Source organism: Triticum dicoccoides, chromosome 3B (genome assembly GCF_002162155.2).
Source record: "Triticum dicoccoides isolate Atlit2015 ecotype Zavitan chromosome 3B, WEW_v2.0, whole genome shotgun sequence".
NCBI lineage: Eukaryota > Viridiplantae > Streptophyta > Magnoliopsida > Poales > Poaceae > Triticum > Triticum dicoccoides.
The window spans coordinates 432,432,864-432,448,527 of NC_041385.1; positions in this window are offsets into that span (position 1 = coordinate 432,432,864).

The following is a 15,664-nucleotide window of genomic DNA, read 5'->3' on the forward strand; positions in this document are numbered from 1 at the left end:
CTCTAATGGATATACACATATTTTAGTTGTTATTGATTACGTTACTAAGTGGGTAGAAGCTATTCCAACTAGTAGTGCTGATCATAACTCCTCTATTAAAATGCTTAAGGAGGTTATTTTTCTGAGGTTTGGAGTCCCCAGATATCTTATGACTGATGGTGGTTCACATTTTATTCATGGTGCTTTCCGAAAAATGCTTGCTAAATATGACCTTAATCATAGGATCGCATCTCCATATCACCCGCAGTCTAGTGGTCAAGTAGAATTGAGCAATAGAGAGCTCAAATTAATTTTGCAAAAGACTGTTAATAGGTCTAGAAAGAATTGGTCCAAGAAACTGGATGACGCATTATGGGCCTATAGAACTGCATATAAGAATCCTATGGGTATGTCTCCGTATAAAATGGTTTATGGAAAAGCTTGTCACTTACCTCTCGAACTAGAACATAAGGCATATTGGGCTATTAAAGAGCTCAACTACGATTTCAAACTTGCCGGTGAGAAGAGGTTATTTGATATTAGCTCCCTTGATGAATGGAGAACCCAAGCTTATGAAAATGCCAAGTTGTTTAAAGAAAAAGTTAAAAGATGGCATGACAAAAGGATACAAAAGCGTGAGTTTAATGTAGGTGATTATGTATTGCTATACAACTCTCCAAATGGGAAGGTCCCTACGTTATCGAGGAGGTCTATCATTCCGATGCCATAAAAATCAACAACTTCAAAGGCATAAATCCGAAGGTGGTAAACGGTCAAAGGATCAAGCACTATATCTCAGGTAATCCTATAAATGTTGAAACCAATATTATTGAAACCGTAACCTCGGAGGAATACATAAGGGACACCTTCCAGACTGTCCCAGACTCTGAAAAGGAATAGGTATGTGGTACGGTAAGTAAACCGACTCCAAAACAATTTTTAAGGCAATATTTCTCCATTTTGGAATATTTAGAAAAATAGAAAAATAAGTGGAAGTCCAGGAAGGACACAAGGCCTTCACGAGGGTGGAGGGCGCACCCTACCCCCCTGGGCACGCCCCCCTACCTCGTGAGCACCTCGTGTGCTCTACGGACTCCGTTTTCTTGCACGATACGTATATTGGTCGGTAAAAATTCATTATATATACTCCCGAAGGTTTTGACTCTCGTATCACGCAAATATCCCCTGTTCTTGTTTCGAGCTGTTTTTCTGACAGGTCTAGATCATCATGATGACCCCAAGTGCTTCCAAGGACAAGTTCTTCGAGAAGGTTATCAACCCTTACCTCGCGGAGGTGCTGCGACACCCTCAAACCATTGAGATGCGTGATGGGCTGTTGCACATCCGCGATGTTGAGGGACAAAAGGGAACCCGAAGCATGGAGTCAAGGCTCAAAGCAATGGAGCAACAAGTTTTCAAGTGCCAGGGGATGGTGGAGCATGGAATCAATGCTAGCCACAAGATGCCCGCGGAGTTCACCAACAACTACAAGCCAAATGCCAAGAACACCGAGGAGGCCATCTTCAAGATACATGAGAAGATCGAGCACCTCCAAGCCCAAATCTATGATCTGCAAAACCAAAACTGTGAGTATGAATATAGATTCAAAAGGGTGAGTTTGGCTGCAGATTTGGGGATTCCAGAGACTCGATCATCCTTCTATGATGGTGAGCCTATGCCATGGAAGGTGGACGACAAGCCTGCATCATCGACAACACCTCCACCGCCAACAACAAAGAAGGAGATATAATCACATGGGTATGGGCACTCTCCTTGGCAACTGCCAAGCTTGGGGGAGGTGCCCTGGTATCGTATCACCATCACAACTCCTATCTTTACTATTTTTGTTAGTTCGATCCTTTTAGTAGTATCTTGATTTAGTAGAATAAAGTCATGGCATGATCTAGTTTTGAGTTTTGCTTTATGATCCTTCTTTGTAATCGAGTCCGTGAGCTATATAATAAAGATTAGTGTTGAGTCAAGGGCTTGATTATTTTGCCATGATCTTGGGTGAATAGAAGAAAAAGAATAAAAAGAATCAAAGAGTTCATATTGATCTTATTGAAAGTAATGACTTCACATAGAAAGAGTATGATGATTAAAGGTTGTTGGGAGTTGGCAAATATAGCTTTGGTCATCGTTGCAATTAATAGGAAGTAATAATGAAAGAGAGGTTTCACATATTTTATGAAGGACAAGTATCGCGTGAGTGTTAGCAATTATGAAGGACTAAGTGATAGTTGAGTATGTGGACTTGCTTTTAAGCTCTGACATAGACTCTTTCCGATGTTATGATAAATTGCAATTGCTTCAATGACTGAGGTTATAATTTGTTGGTGCTCAATAAGGTTTCTGATTCATACTTTTGCTTTGTGAACAGATCATCACTTGAACATAAGTAATCATATGACAAAATCTATATATGTTGCTGTTATGGAAATAATCATGATGCCTTCATGTCCGCATTTTATTTTTATCGACGCCTCTACCTCCAAACATGAGGACATATTTATTGTTATCGGCTTTTCGCTTGAGGACAAGCAACGTCTAAGCATGGGGGAGTTGATACGTCCATTTTGCATCATGGTTTTATATCAATATTTATTGCATTATGGGCTGTTATTTCACGTTATGTCACAATACTTATGGCTATTCTCTCTTATTTTACAAGGTTTACATGAAGAGGGAGAATGCTGGCAGCTGGAATTCTGGGCTCGAAAAGGAGCAAATATTGGAGGCCTATTCTGTGCAACTCCAAAAGTCCTGAAACTCTACAGAATATCTTAAAATAAATAAAGAAAAATCATCACCAAAGATGAAGGCCAGGGGGCCCACACCCTGCTCATGAGGGTGGGGGGCGCCCCCCCTGGGGGCGCGCCCCCTACTTCGTGGGCCCCCTGGTGGCTCTCCGACGCCCATCTTCTCCTATATGAAGTCTTTCGATGAGAAAAAAATAGAAGGCAACCTTTCGGGACGAGACTCCACCGCCACGAGGTGGAACCTTGGCGGAACCAATCTAGGGCTCCGGCAGAGCTGTTCTGCCGGGGACACTTCCCTCCGGGAGGGGGAAATCAACACCATCGTCATCACCAACGCTCCTCTCATCGGGAGAGGGCAATCTCCATCAACATCTTCACCAGCACCATCTCATCTCCAAACGCTAGTTCATCTCTTGTATCCAATTCTTGTCTCCAAGTTCGGGATTGGTGCTAGTTGGTTGCTAGTAGTGTTGATTACTCCTTGTAGTTGATGCTAGTTGGTTTATTTGGTGGAAGATCATATGTTCAGATCCTTTATGCACATTATTACCCCTCTGATTATGAACATGAATATGCTTTGTGAGTAATTACATTTGTTCCTGAGGACAAGGGAGAAGTCTTGCTATTAGTAGTCATGTGAATTTGGTATTCGTTTGATATTTTTATGAGATGTATGTTGTCTAACCTCTAGTGGTGTTATGTGAACTTCGACTACATAACACTTCACCATTATTTGGGCCTAGAGGAAGGCATTGGGAAGTAATAAGTAGATGATGGGTTGCTAGAGTGACAGAAGCTTAAACCCTAGTTTATGCGTTGCTTTGTGAGGGGCTGATTTGGATCCATATGTTTCATGCTATGGTTAGGTTTACCTTAATACTTTTGTTGTAGTTGCGGATGCTTGCAATAGAGGTTAATCATAAGTGGGATGCTTGTCCAAGTAAGGGCAGTACCCAAGCACCGGTCCACCCACATATCAAATTATCAAAGTACCGAACGCGAATCATATGAGCATGATGAAAACTAGCTTGACGATATTCCCATGTGTCCTCGGGAGCGCTTTTCCTATTATAAGAGTTTGTCCAGGCTTGTCCTTTGCTACAAAAAGGATTGGGCCACCTTGCTGCAGTTTATTTACTTTTGTTACTTGTTGCTCGTTACAGTTTATCTTATCACAAAACTATCTGTTATCACTTATTTCAGTACCTGCAGACATTACCTTGCTGAAAACCGCTTATCATTTCCTTCTGCTCCTCGTTGGGTTCGACACTCTTACTTATCGAAAGGACTACGATAGATCCCCTATACTTGTGGGTCATCATACCAATACAGACCCGCTCGTGAACCGACGTGTGGAGGCGTTTGAATGCGCCGAGGGTGCATCTTCTGCCGGGCGTGCAGCGGGCGAGGGAGGGGTAGTAACTGTTGTCACCTGTATACACTCAGTTTACTGTTGAATCCAGTTCCCCAAGAGCTGAAAAACGAACTGCCGCCGCCTCCTACACACTCGTTCACTCGAAGAGACTCCAATGGCAATCCAATGGGTGAGCCTGCTGGATATGGACTTCAGCAAGGAGTTCCCCTTTGAGTTCGCCGTTCAGTCCTATGGCTGCACCAAGTTGAATGTGATATACACCAATGATCTGGACTCGGTGAAGCTCTGCCTCGCCAAGTTCAAGCAGTACCTACAGGACGAGAAAGCACAAGGTTGCAGGACTAGACCTTGTGCCCATCCATTCGTCTCCTGACAGGGACCAGCGGATCGCCGTCGCCTAGGTATGTGTGCGGGACGAGGTTCTCATCTACCACTTCTGTAGGGCCATCAGAGGTTCTGGAGCATTCGCCCGTTTCATCGGCAGCGCCGACTGCACCTTCACTATAGTGGAGAGAAGGAAGAACGCGATGATTCGGCCATCTAGTGCAACAAGCTTGTTGATATCCAGAAGAAATACAAGATCATCAGCAACGTGCAGGAGAAGGACTCTATGGTTTACCTCGCCGAGACCATCATCGACCCCTGATACGCCAACATGAAAGAAGACAATGATACCAAGGACCTGAACACGTGGGAGGTACCTCTGAATCTTGCCTACATAACCTACGCGGCCAAGGATGCATACGCATGCTACGGCATGTACAGGCAGATCTCGGACATGAGGGCGTGTCTGCTTCCTGTAACCGACGAGTACACGGACAGCCGCAGCGTCATGATCAAGCGTGCCAGGAAGGTCTAGATGTTGTACTTTATATGTTTATAAGCACCTTTATCATCTGAGTGTTTCATGCATTAGCCTATGTGTCGTAATTATCTGTTTTGCCCGAAATATTTCTTTTAAGAACCCATTAACCTGATTGCTTTTTTAGTGGCTATTTGCTTATGTATGTAACTAGTTCACTTGTCTGTTAAAAAAAACTAGTTCACTCGGCTGTCGTGCTTTGAATCTCCTTCCTCCCAACATATTCCCCTCCTCAAGTGGACCCAGCAGGTCTCTGAATTTTCTCCCACTTTTTTTTCGCTGTAAACTGAGTTTTCTCCCGGTACCTTTCCCTAGAACCAACTCAACTGTCCCACGTCTAGCCTAAGAAATAATAATACCCCATGTACTATTAACTCATCAAATTTAAATGATATTTTATTTCATAAGTTGGAAGTTCTTACAAAATAATAATAATAATTGTTTATATATAACTTGGCAAGTTAACTCCTAGTGATTGCGTACATAAGCTTGCAAAGATTTTAGTGACCAATGCAGTAATAGACGTGCAATCATGTGTTTATGTTTTTAATAAAATTTATCCGTCTAGCCCAACATGATATTTTCACCCAGCCCAGCAAGTCCGTGGATTTCGAGAAAAATGCAAATGGGATTTAAACGGGCTGCATAGATGCTACATCATTGTTTCACCCAACCCACCAAATGGACTAAAAAAACAAATGGACTGGCTGACATGTGGGCCAGTAGGTCGAAGCCTAAGAACGCGTTGGAATTACATCCAACGTCCGGCATTCTTCTTCAATCTCTCGTCTTCTTCCCCCAGCGCTACCGGGACCGCTTGCTCCAGCCTTCGGTGTCCAGCGGCGTTATTTTGCGCTCCTCAGCGAAATGCTACCCCGCCGACGGCCAGGCCATCCCTCCACTCCGCACCTCCTATTATTCTCTGCCGAGTGTAGGCCCACCCCGCACCCGAACCAGTCAAGTTTCCCACTCCTCTTCGTTTGTGACTCCACTGCCGCGTCTTCCCCACCTCCGGGTCGTTCCAGTCTGGGGCCTCGCCGTTGTCCACCACCTCGGTGCGCTCGGCGCGGCGTGGTCAACTTACGAGAGTCATCGGAAGAGGACTGTATGTGGAGAGCCTGACGGCTGGGACCAATGAGGTCCATGGTCGCACGCAAGGAAAGTTCCTCCTTATTATGCACTGTACGTGGATTGTACGTGGGAAGGGCTTCTGTATTTCGCAAAAAAATGTTCCCCCCGCTGACAGGTCGGACCCACCAGCTATATGTTCGCACGCAAGGAAGTGCCTCCTTATTACACACAAAAAATGAATACCCCCTGCTAGCTGGGACCCACCATAGTGGGTGGCTGACTTGTGGGCCTACTAAATTGACGGGGACAGAGGGATTTGTCAACTTAGTCAATATGAACGATTCTATCTCAAGTGACTGTACGATGTCCATCAAACGGCCATAGTGCTTCTTCAACCTCTGGTCTTCTCGCTCCAGCCGCCCAAAGCAGCGCCGGTCATGCCGCGTGCTCCTGCCTCTCATGGCCGGCTGTGATGCCGCGGAGGTCTCACCGCCCCCTACTACTCCCACCGTTGGCCGAGGGCATCCCTCTACTCACCCACACCCGCTGTTATTCTCCGGTGACGGTAGACGAACCAGTAAACCCTCGTACAGTCGTACTCCCCTCCACGTGGGAAACAACTGTCGAGTCTTCCCTGCCTCCGTGTCGTTTCCTTCCTAGGCCTCATCGTCATCCACCGCCCTGGTCCTCTCGGCGCGGCTTGGTCAACATGGTCAACGACCAACATGCATCTGAAGTGGACTGTACGTGGAGAGGCTGACAGCTGGGTCCATGGACGCACGCAAGGAAATGCCTCCTTATTACGCGCAAAATAATGATTCCTCCACCTGACATCTGGGACCCACCAAAAGGGCCTCTGTATTTTGCAAAAAAAAAAACGTTACCGCCGCTGACAGCTTGGACCCACCAGCTATATCTTCACACGCAAGGAAGTGCCTCCTTATTATGCACAAAAAAATGAATACTCCCCCTGCTAGCTGGGACCCAGTATAGTGGCAGGCTGACTTGTGGGCCTACTAAGTTGACGGGGACGGAGGGCTTTGTCAACTTAGTCAATATGCACGATTCTAGCTCCAGTGACCGTACGATGTCCATCCAATTGCCGTAGTGCTTCTTCAACCTCTGGTCTTCTTGCTCCAGCCGCCCAAACCAGCGTCGGTCGTGCCTCGTGCTCCCGCCTCCCATGGCCGGCTGCGATGCGGCGGAGGCCTCATGTCAGGACCCCGACTCAATGCCACATCGATCTAGCATGTAACACCTCATATCACTTTGCGGCCTCACGCACAGTAATCCCACGGGTGTCGCCTTACTTTTGCCCGGGACCGTTTGCGCCTTTTGGCACACGTATATGATAGTGTCGCTAGCATCCATATGATAAGGAGCCCGGGCTGACATGGCTAGTCGTAAACCCAAAGTGGCACAGACTTACAGGGACAGGCATCCATGACCCAGCATCGAACGTGTCGGTCATCAGCGAGTGAATCCAGGCTGTAGCACTGGGCTAGCAGGACTCCGGTGAACCGGGCTGTAGCGGGCTAACAGGACTCCGGTATTCATCGCGTGACATTTCCCCGAAGGGACAGACACAGGAACGAAGAAGGACACATGCCGGCCAGCCTAAGTGTTCCGGAGCAGTAGCAAGCTACCATTCAGTGGAAACACTAGGAGACATTTCCCGGTAAGAGAGGCTACTAAAGATAAACAACTAGATGGTCAGATCCCACACATACCAAGCATTTCAACAACATACACACAATATGCTCGATATGTGCAAATACAACATGGCATCACAACATGACTCTACAAATCAAGTATTTTAATCAATAGGCTCCGAGGAGCGAGATATTACAAACATGGGTCTCATGACCCAACAATCAGAGCATACAAGTCAAAGCACAAGCGGAAGCTATCATGTCTGAGTACAGACATCTATAAATGAAAAAGGCTGAGAAGCCTGACTATCTATCAGATCCTGCCGAGGGCACAAGATCGTAGCTGAGGTAACAAGCTAAACGTCGAAGTCCACGTGGAACTACTAGTGAGACTGAAGTCTCTCTGCAAAAACATAAAATAGGCAAACGTGAGTACAAATGTACCCAGCAAGACTTACATCAGAACTAACTACATATGCATCATTTTCAACAAAGGGGATGGTGGGGTTTAACTGCAGCAAGCCAGCTTTGACTCGGTGGCTATCCTGAACTACGACTGCAAGTAACTCTTTTGAGGTGGCGCACACGAGTCCACATATTCACCATATCAATACACCACTATGGATCCGCTCCCGTCTCCCTACGAGAACGCCATCCATAGCACTCACGCTTATCTTGCGTATTTTAGGGTATCCACTTTCACTTGTCTATGAACTATGCAAGGGGTCCAAGTTTCCATATCCGAGGAATCCGGCTATTCGAATAGATGATGTTAACCCTGCAGGGGTGTACCTCTTCACACACGCTTTCGCCACTTACCGCCCTGTACACGTCATGTACCTCGGCAACCTTCAAGCGGAAGCCGAGCGAGGGAGTCGGCCACGACCTGACTAACCGAACAAGTCTCTAGTCCAGGTTTATCGCCTATTCGGGTTCCATCCGCAAGGAGATCCGGCCGGGGTGTCGCTCACGGCCCCAAACGATGTGTGCAGGGTTCCCAAGCCCACCTCGACGGGTGGATCTACGCTTGGTACACCGTGCCACTGTGCCTAGTCTGTCCCAAGCCCACCTGTACCGGGTGCCACTTGGTAGACTACTAACACTACCTACAAACACCAGAAACTAGTTGCAACTCCTGGACAGAGATCATGTTGATTAATAAGTCGAGAGAGTCAATTAAGGATCCCAATGTGTGGTAGTAGCTGTTCATGGATCACAGGCACAGAACTCAGTTCCTGAGGACGGCTGCAATGAGACAACCCACCATGTACTCCTACATGGCCTCTCACCGCTACCTTTACCAAATCGTGTTCACACACTTAGCTCACACACAGTAGGACATGTTCACACACCTCTGATTCATCCCCGATGAATCAGACCTGACTCAACTCTAAGCAGTAGCAGGCATGAAAAACAAGCATGAATGAGTAGGCACATCAGGGCTCAAACAACTCCTACTCATGCTAGTGGGTCTACAAGCATGAATGAGTAGGCACATCAGGGCTCAAACAACTCCTACTCATGCTAGTGGGTTTCATCTATTTACTGTGGCAATGACAGGTCATGCAAAGGATAAAGGGGTTCAGCTACCGCAGCAAGTAACAAATATGTCGTTGTTGTCCTAATGCAGTAAAAGAGAGCAGGGGCGAGAGAGTGGGATTTTATCGGAATGAACAAGGGGGGTTTTGCTTGCCTGGCACTTCTGAAGATAACATTGAGTCTTCATCAGTGTCAACGATCACATCATCGGTATCACGTCTATCGAGAGGGGACAATTACCGGCAACATAGAAAGGAACACAATCAATGCAATGCACAATATGATGCATGATCATGACATGACAAAATGAATGTGTTCTGGGCTAATGCAACTAGCAACAGATTAAATGAAGTTGGTTTGAATACAAGATTCAAATTCAAACTCCATATGTGATTATTCAAATGCCATTTAATTGATTTGTGCTAAACAGCAGCTATAAGTTGTTCTAACATGCATGAAAATGGTACAGATGGATTCCTTGAATTTTTCTGATAATTTTTCATATATAATTTATTTAATTTGGAGTTACGGTTGAATTTCTATGAATTTTAGAAGTTTATACAATTTTCTGGAATTATTAAATCATTTAAGATTTATTTAAATTCCAGAAAGGAATTATTGCGTCAGCATGACGTTGGCATGACGTCAGCAAGTCAACAGGGCCGGTCAGGGTCAAACCTGACCAGTGGGGCCCACTGGTTAGTGACTATGACTAATCCTAATATAACTTAACCCTAACCTAGTTTAATTAGCCGGGCCGGGCCCGCAGGTCAGTGAGTCAGTGGCTAAAAAATTAGAAAAACTAAACTAATTAACAGGGGGCTGGCCCCACCTGTCATCGACCCAGGGGAGGTCAAACCCCTGGTCAACAGGGCCTAACCCGCCGGCGGTTCGTCGCCGGTGGCAACAGGCGCGGCGGAGGGCGCGGGCTCGCTCCTCCGGCGTCCAAATGGACGGAGGAGAGCGGCTACGGGGAGCTGGAGCTCACCCGCGCCCGTTTCAGCAAGCAGCAGCAGCTAGGGCGGCCGGAGACGATGGCCTCGAGCTCGGCAGCGGCGGCCGGAGCTCGGGCGTGCTCGGTTTCGGCGTTACACGGCACGGCGGGCGCGGCCGATGGGCTCTACGGGATGCTGGGGTCACCAGGAACACCCGAAGGCAACGAGCGCAGGCGGAGGAGCTCGGGAGCACGGAGCTCACCGGCCATGGCGGACGGCGGCTTCGGGTGCTCGTGGGGCGGCGGCTACAGGGCGCGTGCGAGAGAGAGAGGTGAGGGGAAACGACGGCAAGCTCACAGGGAGGCAGCAGGGTGGCTCAGTGGGCTCGGGGACGCTTCTGCGATGGAGAATTGACGGCGGCGATCTCCGGTGGCCGACGAGGGGAACGGCGATGGTGGCGGTGTTGCAGCGCGTCCGGGACCTCGTGGCTTGGTGGAGGGGAAGAGGGGGTGGAGGCGGAGCCTCTGGGCTGCTCAAGGGAACGAGGGAGAGACCATGGCCGCGGTGGTTCTCGTCGGCGGCGGCGGGCGCGTTCGGTGAGGGGAACAGAGGAGGGGGAGAGTGTTCGGGGAAGAGAGAGGGAGCAGCGAGGGAGGAAGAGGGGCGAGGGGGCACGAGGCGTCCTCGTGGCGTCGCTAGGGAGACCGGGGGAAGCAGGAGGTGGCCGGGGCATCGCCAGCGCTCGCCACCGAGCAGCTTCGGTGCGAGGGGAGGAAGACGACAGGAGAAGGGTGGGCTGGGCCGCGCTGGGCCGTTGGGGGAGCTAGGCCAGGTAAGTGGGCACCAGGTAGGTGGCCCAGGTGGCCTTCTCTCCCTTTCTATTTCTGTTTTGTTTTATTTAATTTATTTTGCCACTGTTTTGAATTTAAAATAATTCAAACAATGCCAAAAACTCCTCTGAATATTTTATATTGCTAGATGGACTTTTCCAAAAGCTTATAAAATATTTCAGGGGGTATTTGAAATTATATTCTAATTATATGAATATAATTCAAATTCAAATAGCTAATGAATTAAATCCAAAGTCCCAAAAATAATTCCTTAAAAATGTTCAATATTTTGGTTGGGACCAGAACCCTTACCAAAAATTATCAAACATTTAAGAAGAGCATTTTGGAGCAATGAATGAGATTTCTAGGGTTTTTGCCCCTCTTTTATTTAAGTTTTTGAGGCTTCCAAAATTCCTCAGTTCAAGTTTCGAAAATATAGACATGATGCACACATGAAGCTAGCCTAGAGCACTACCAGCAGCTAGGGATGTGACAACTCACCCCCACTAAACAAGAATCTCGTCTCGAGATTCAAGCGTAGGGTAAGGTGAAGGGTAACACAGACTAGTATAATCTTCACGATCCAGGGTGCACTTCATAGGAACGTTGCTTCGATCACCATCATTGTCTTGAAGTCTTGCTCTGAGAAATCCTGTCAACATGACATGGAGGGAAGAAGGAGACTCTAGAAGGGTCGATCTTCTCGAAGATCGAACAACTCACGGAATGAGACATAAGACCATCTCTCGGGTTGAGACACGAGATACACATCAAGAGGGGTGGGAAGAAACGGATGACGAAGGTTCACTAGGTGGACAACAATTCCACACCTAAGAAGGTGGTAAACGATTGTCAACGTAGCGAGGAGTTGAGTTGCCATGATACCATAACGATACACCTTAGGGAAGGTGACTCGTAGAGATATCCCCTTAAGTGGCAAAAAGAATTACTTTTGATTCAGAGATCATTGAAACTCTTCAAACCAGCCTAAGGCAATTCTCGAGCGATCGTTTGGAGGGGTCGGTAGAATGGCATACTCGGACTTGGATGATGTGGATTACCTTGTTGAAGACAACGTAATGGATGAATTTGCTTACCACCGGAAATGGAAGAGACCCATGGTAGAATGACACAGTGGCGGTGCAAGATGGGAACAATATGCAAATGCTGGGAATGATTCTGGTAACTGGGGAAGAACCCAACAATAGAGAGTGAATTCACTGTTTGAAAAGTTATAGCATAACCGAGGAAGCTGAGAGCAAACCCAGTTAGTGCCGAAGATAACACCTAGCGCTTGTGCGTGTTCTCAAGAACTTGGGCATTTCCATAATCATCAAGGTTTTATCAACATCCGTGTCAAGGATGCTGACAATACAACATACTACCATGATGAATAGCGATGGACGATGCAGATGCAAAGGAGGATAACACTTTCTCAGATTTCACCTTAGCGAGCCAAGGAACAAAATCTGGACGATCGACCGAGAGACATTTAGCACTCCGCTTCTAATGTTCTCCTTGATGTGCTAGTGTATCCCATTCATAGATATGGTTTGATAACTAGAACATCAAGTAAAAGGTCGGACTTCGGGAGCAATAGAATCCATAAGGAACAGTTACGGAGGTAAATCCGACGAAATCCTTATGGGGAGGTGGCCAACTTCTTCAATCAAGATACTACAATAATAGGTCTTTCGGTTGGGTGGTGCTGGCCACGACATCCACTTTACCAGTTATCGAGGAACCAATATTATAGTTCTTGGGGAAATGTTCCAACCATCATATCTGCCTGAGATTCAGATCTGGTTGGTGTCAGAATACTCCAGACCCATCGAGTCTAGGAAGAAAAATGAAAGTTTGCAACACAAATCGACGAGATGACGTTGCGGGATTCTCGGAAGATGAACTACGATAGCAAGCTCCAAATCATGAGCTGGCTCTGCTACAAACATGTGAACACGTTGTCCAAGACAAGCATGACCACAAAGTAGTCTTATAATAAAACACTACCGAGTTCTGGTTGGGAACCATCATGGAGGATATCGAAGTTCTTGATTAAGCCCGGGTTAGCTCTTAAAAAGAAATCCTTCTCCTAGAACAAATCAGTCAGTGGCTTGGTGTGCTCGGGACACATATGGAATGAAGGTTGCAAGTCTCCAGACCACAGAATACTTCGCACATATGCATGACTGATTTGGGATGATCCCAGAGGAAACAACATTGACTTTCTCGAGTCCATGGCGGCAACTTGCATCCAATGCACGTGTATAAGAGGAAGTCACTCCTTTCATCAAACAAATACTTCATGAGCTAGCATGAGGATAATGCTTTCAAAAGTTTCCAACACTAACTTATTGTCTAACAAGATCCTGGAGAAGATAAAATGATGTTGATGGGCTCAACAACAAATCATCGAGATTTCCATGAAGATGGAATTCCACGACTTGGTGAACAAGGTGATAGCATTGGTCAGACCAAATATGTAGTGGTGTATGCTCGAGGGATCAACCACGAGTAAGACAACATTACGAATATCGTTGGTTCGGATTTGATTTGAGAATAGCCCATACTCAAATCAAAGTTTTGGCAAGACAATAGCTCCAGCAGCTGGTCTCAAGGATCAATTGATGAAGATACCATCTTTGTTCAACACACACTACACAAGAATATCCCTTTGGAACGAACCAAGTCAGACAAGCTTTTATCTTCCAACTCTCCAAGTTGTTGTTTAGCTTAACCAACTAGCTCAGGGATATCTAACACCGATTCTTGGAGAAAAAGTGGTTTATTGGAAAACCAACTTGATCACGAGCTCAACATAACAGTCGGGTGACAACCTGGTGATACTTTCGAGAAGATCTTCGGAAAATCACGAACCACCGGTATGTTACTAAGCTTGAGAACAATCTTGCTGTTCAGGGCAAGACGATATAATCAAACAAGCAAGGATTGACACTATCCTAACTCATTGATTGAAAAGTGCACCAGGAATAAAGACTAGGTAGCACGATCAATCTTAGAATGATGACTCAATAATCATCACGCTAAGAATGAGGTTGTTGTCCATTTAACTACCAAGCAACGGAGTTGCTAGCAGTATTGATTTCATACACCACGATTCACTTGTTGGCATTCCGGTTACAATAACACAGGAACCGAGGAATGAACAATGATGGCAAGAAGTATCACTGTACCAAGAGTTCATAGGATGGTGTGCAATTCCTATAACAATCCCGATATAAAGATGGTAATACTCCAAGGTAGAACAGAGCAAAAGCTGGATTGGCATTTTGATCTGCGGAGCACAACTTCTTTGACCCAATCCTGGATATGGAAGAGGTACTGGAGTTTGTTTCTCCTGGTCATTCTACGATAGAATGGCTTGACGGACCACAAGAGTAATAGGCATCGATAAACGAACGCACGCATACTCTTGACTATCAATTGATAGGCGAGGGTCAGAGGACAACTAAAGAGAACAACTCAAAGGAACATATAATTTTCTGAGTTGTGGATGCATAGATTAGTATGTCGAACCAAGTTCAACATATTTCTTCCGGATAACCCATGCAGAAAGGTAGAACTGGCAGAGTCACGATTTATGAATGGAGAACTCCTCAAGAATAATCCTGTTGTGATATTTCTGTTCAACGAGGAACTTCTGCCATAAGTAGTTCATGGTATTTGGAGGAAGAAGATACCACGGACTTCAAGGACTATCGCAAAGGTTACTAATATCCTAAAGGCGCTAGCAATTACTATCAACATGAAGTAGGTAGAGTGAATCTCGGGTTCAAGAACCCAGGAACAGAATACCTATTACTAAGTAGCATCACGGGATGCTTTCGAGAATGATGGCCAGAATCATCACACTGGGAACACAAATCATGGCTAATTTACTAGATGATCCCCTAAGACACCTAGGGTCATAATAATATCTCCAACATATATGCCAAGGTAACGGAGTACCTCAACTCGCTGATTAGTGTGATTAATCTCACCAAAGGCACATCGGAAACAGGAGGAAGGGATTTGCAAATGCATCCGACTATTTAGAAACCTGGGGTGACTCGGACAGCATAACAACTGTAAATGCTCAGAAAGATTTGAGACATTCACAAAAATGGTGGCATAACCACTCAGAAGCATAATATCAAGGTTTGGAGATCAACAGTTAACATACAGAAGTAGTAGGAACTGAACTCAAGCTTAAATCCAACAATCTTATAAGTCTACGGATTAGTAACACGTGATCCTGATAGAAAGAAGAGATAGCTTAGTTCTTAATCCCCGTAGAAGAGAAGATGATGACTCAGATCAGAAGGCCATGAGGTATAAGGAGTAAAAAGAGCCTTACGTTCCATCCCACAATCAATTCCCTTATATAACTAAAGAATTTCTAGACTCAACTTCGACCAGTTTGGCTTGGTAATCCTACAGGCAGTCAAGCTCTGATACCAACGCTGTCAGGACCCCGACTCAATGCCACATCGATCTAGCATGTAACACCTCATATCACTTTGCGGCCTCACGCACGGTAATCCCACGGGTGTCGCCTTACTTTTGCCCGGGACCGTTTGCGCCTTTTGGCACACGTATATGATAGTGTCGCTAGCATCCATATGATAAGGAGCCCGGGCTGACATGGCTAGTCGTAAACCC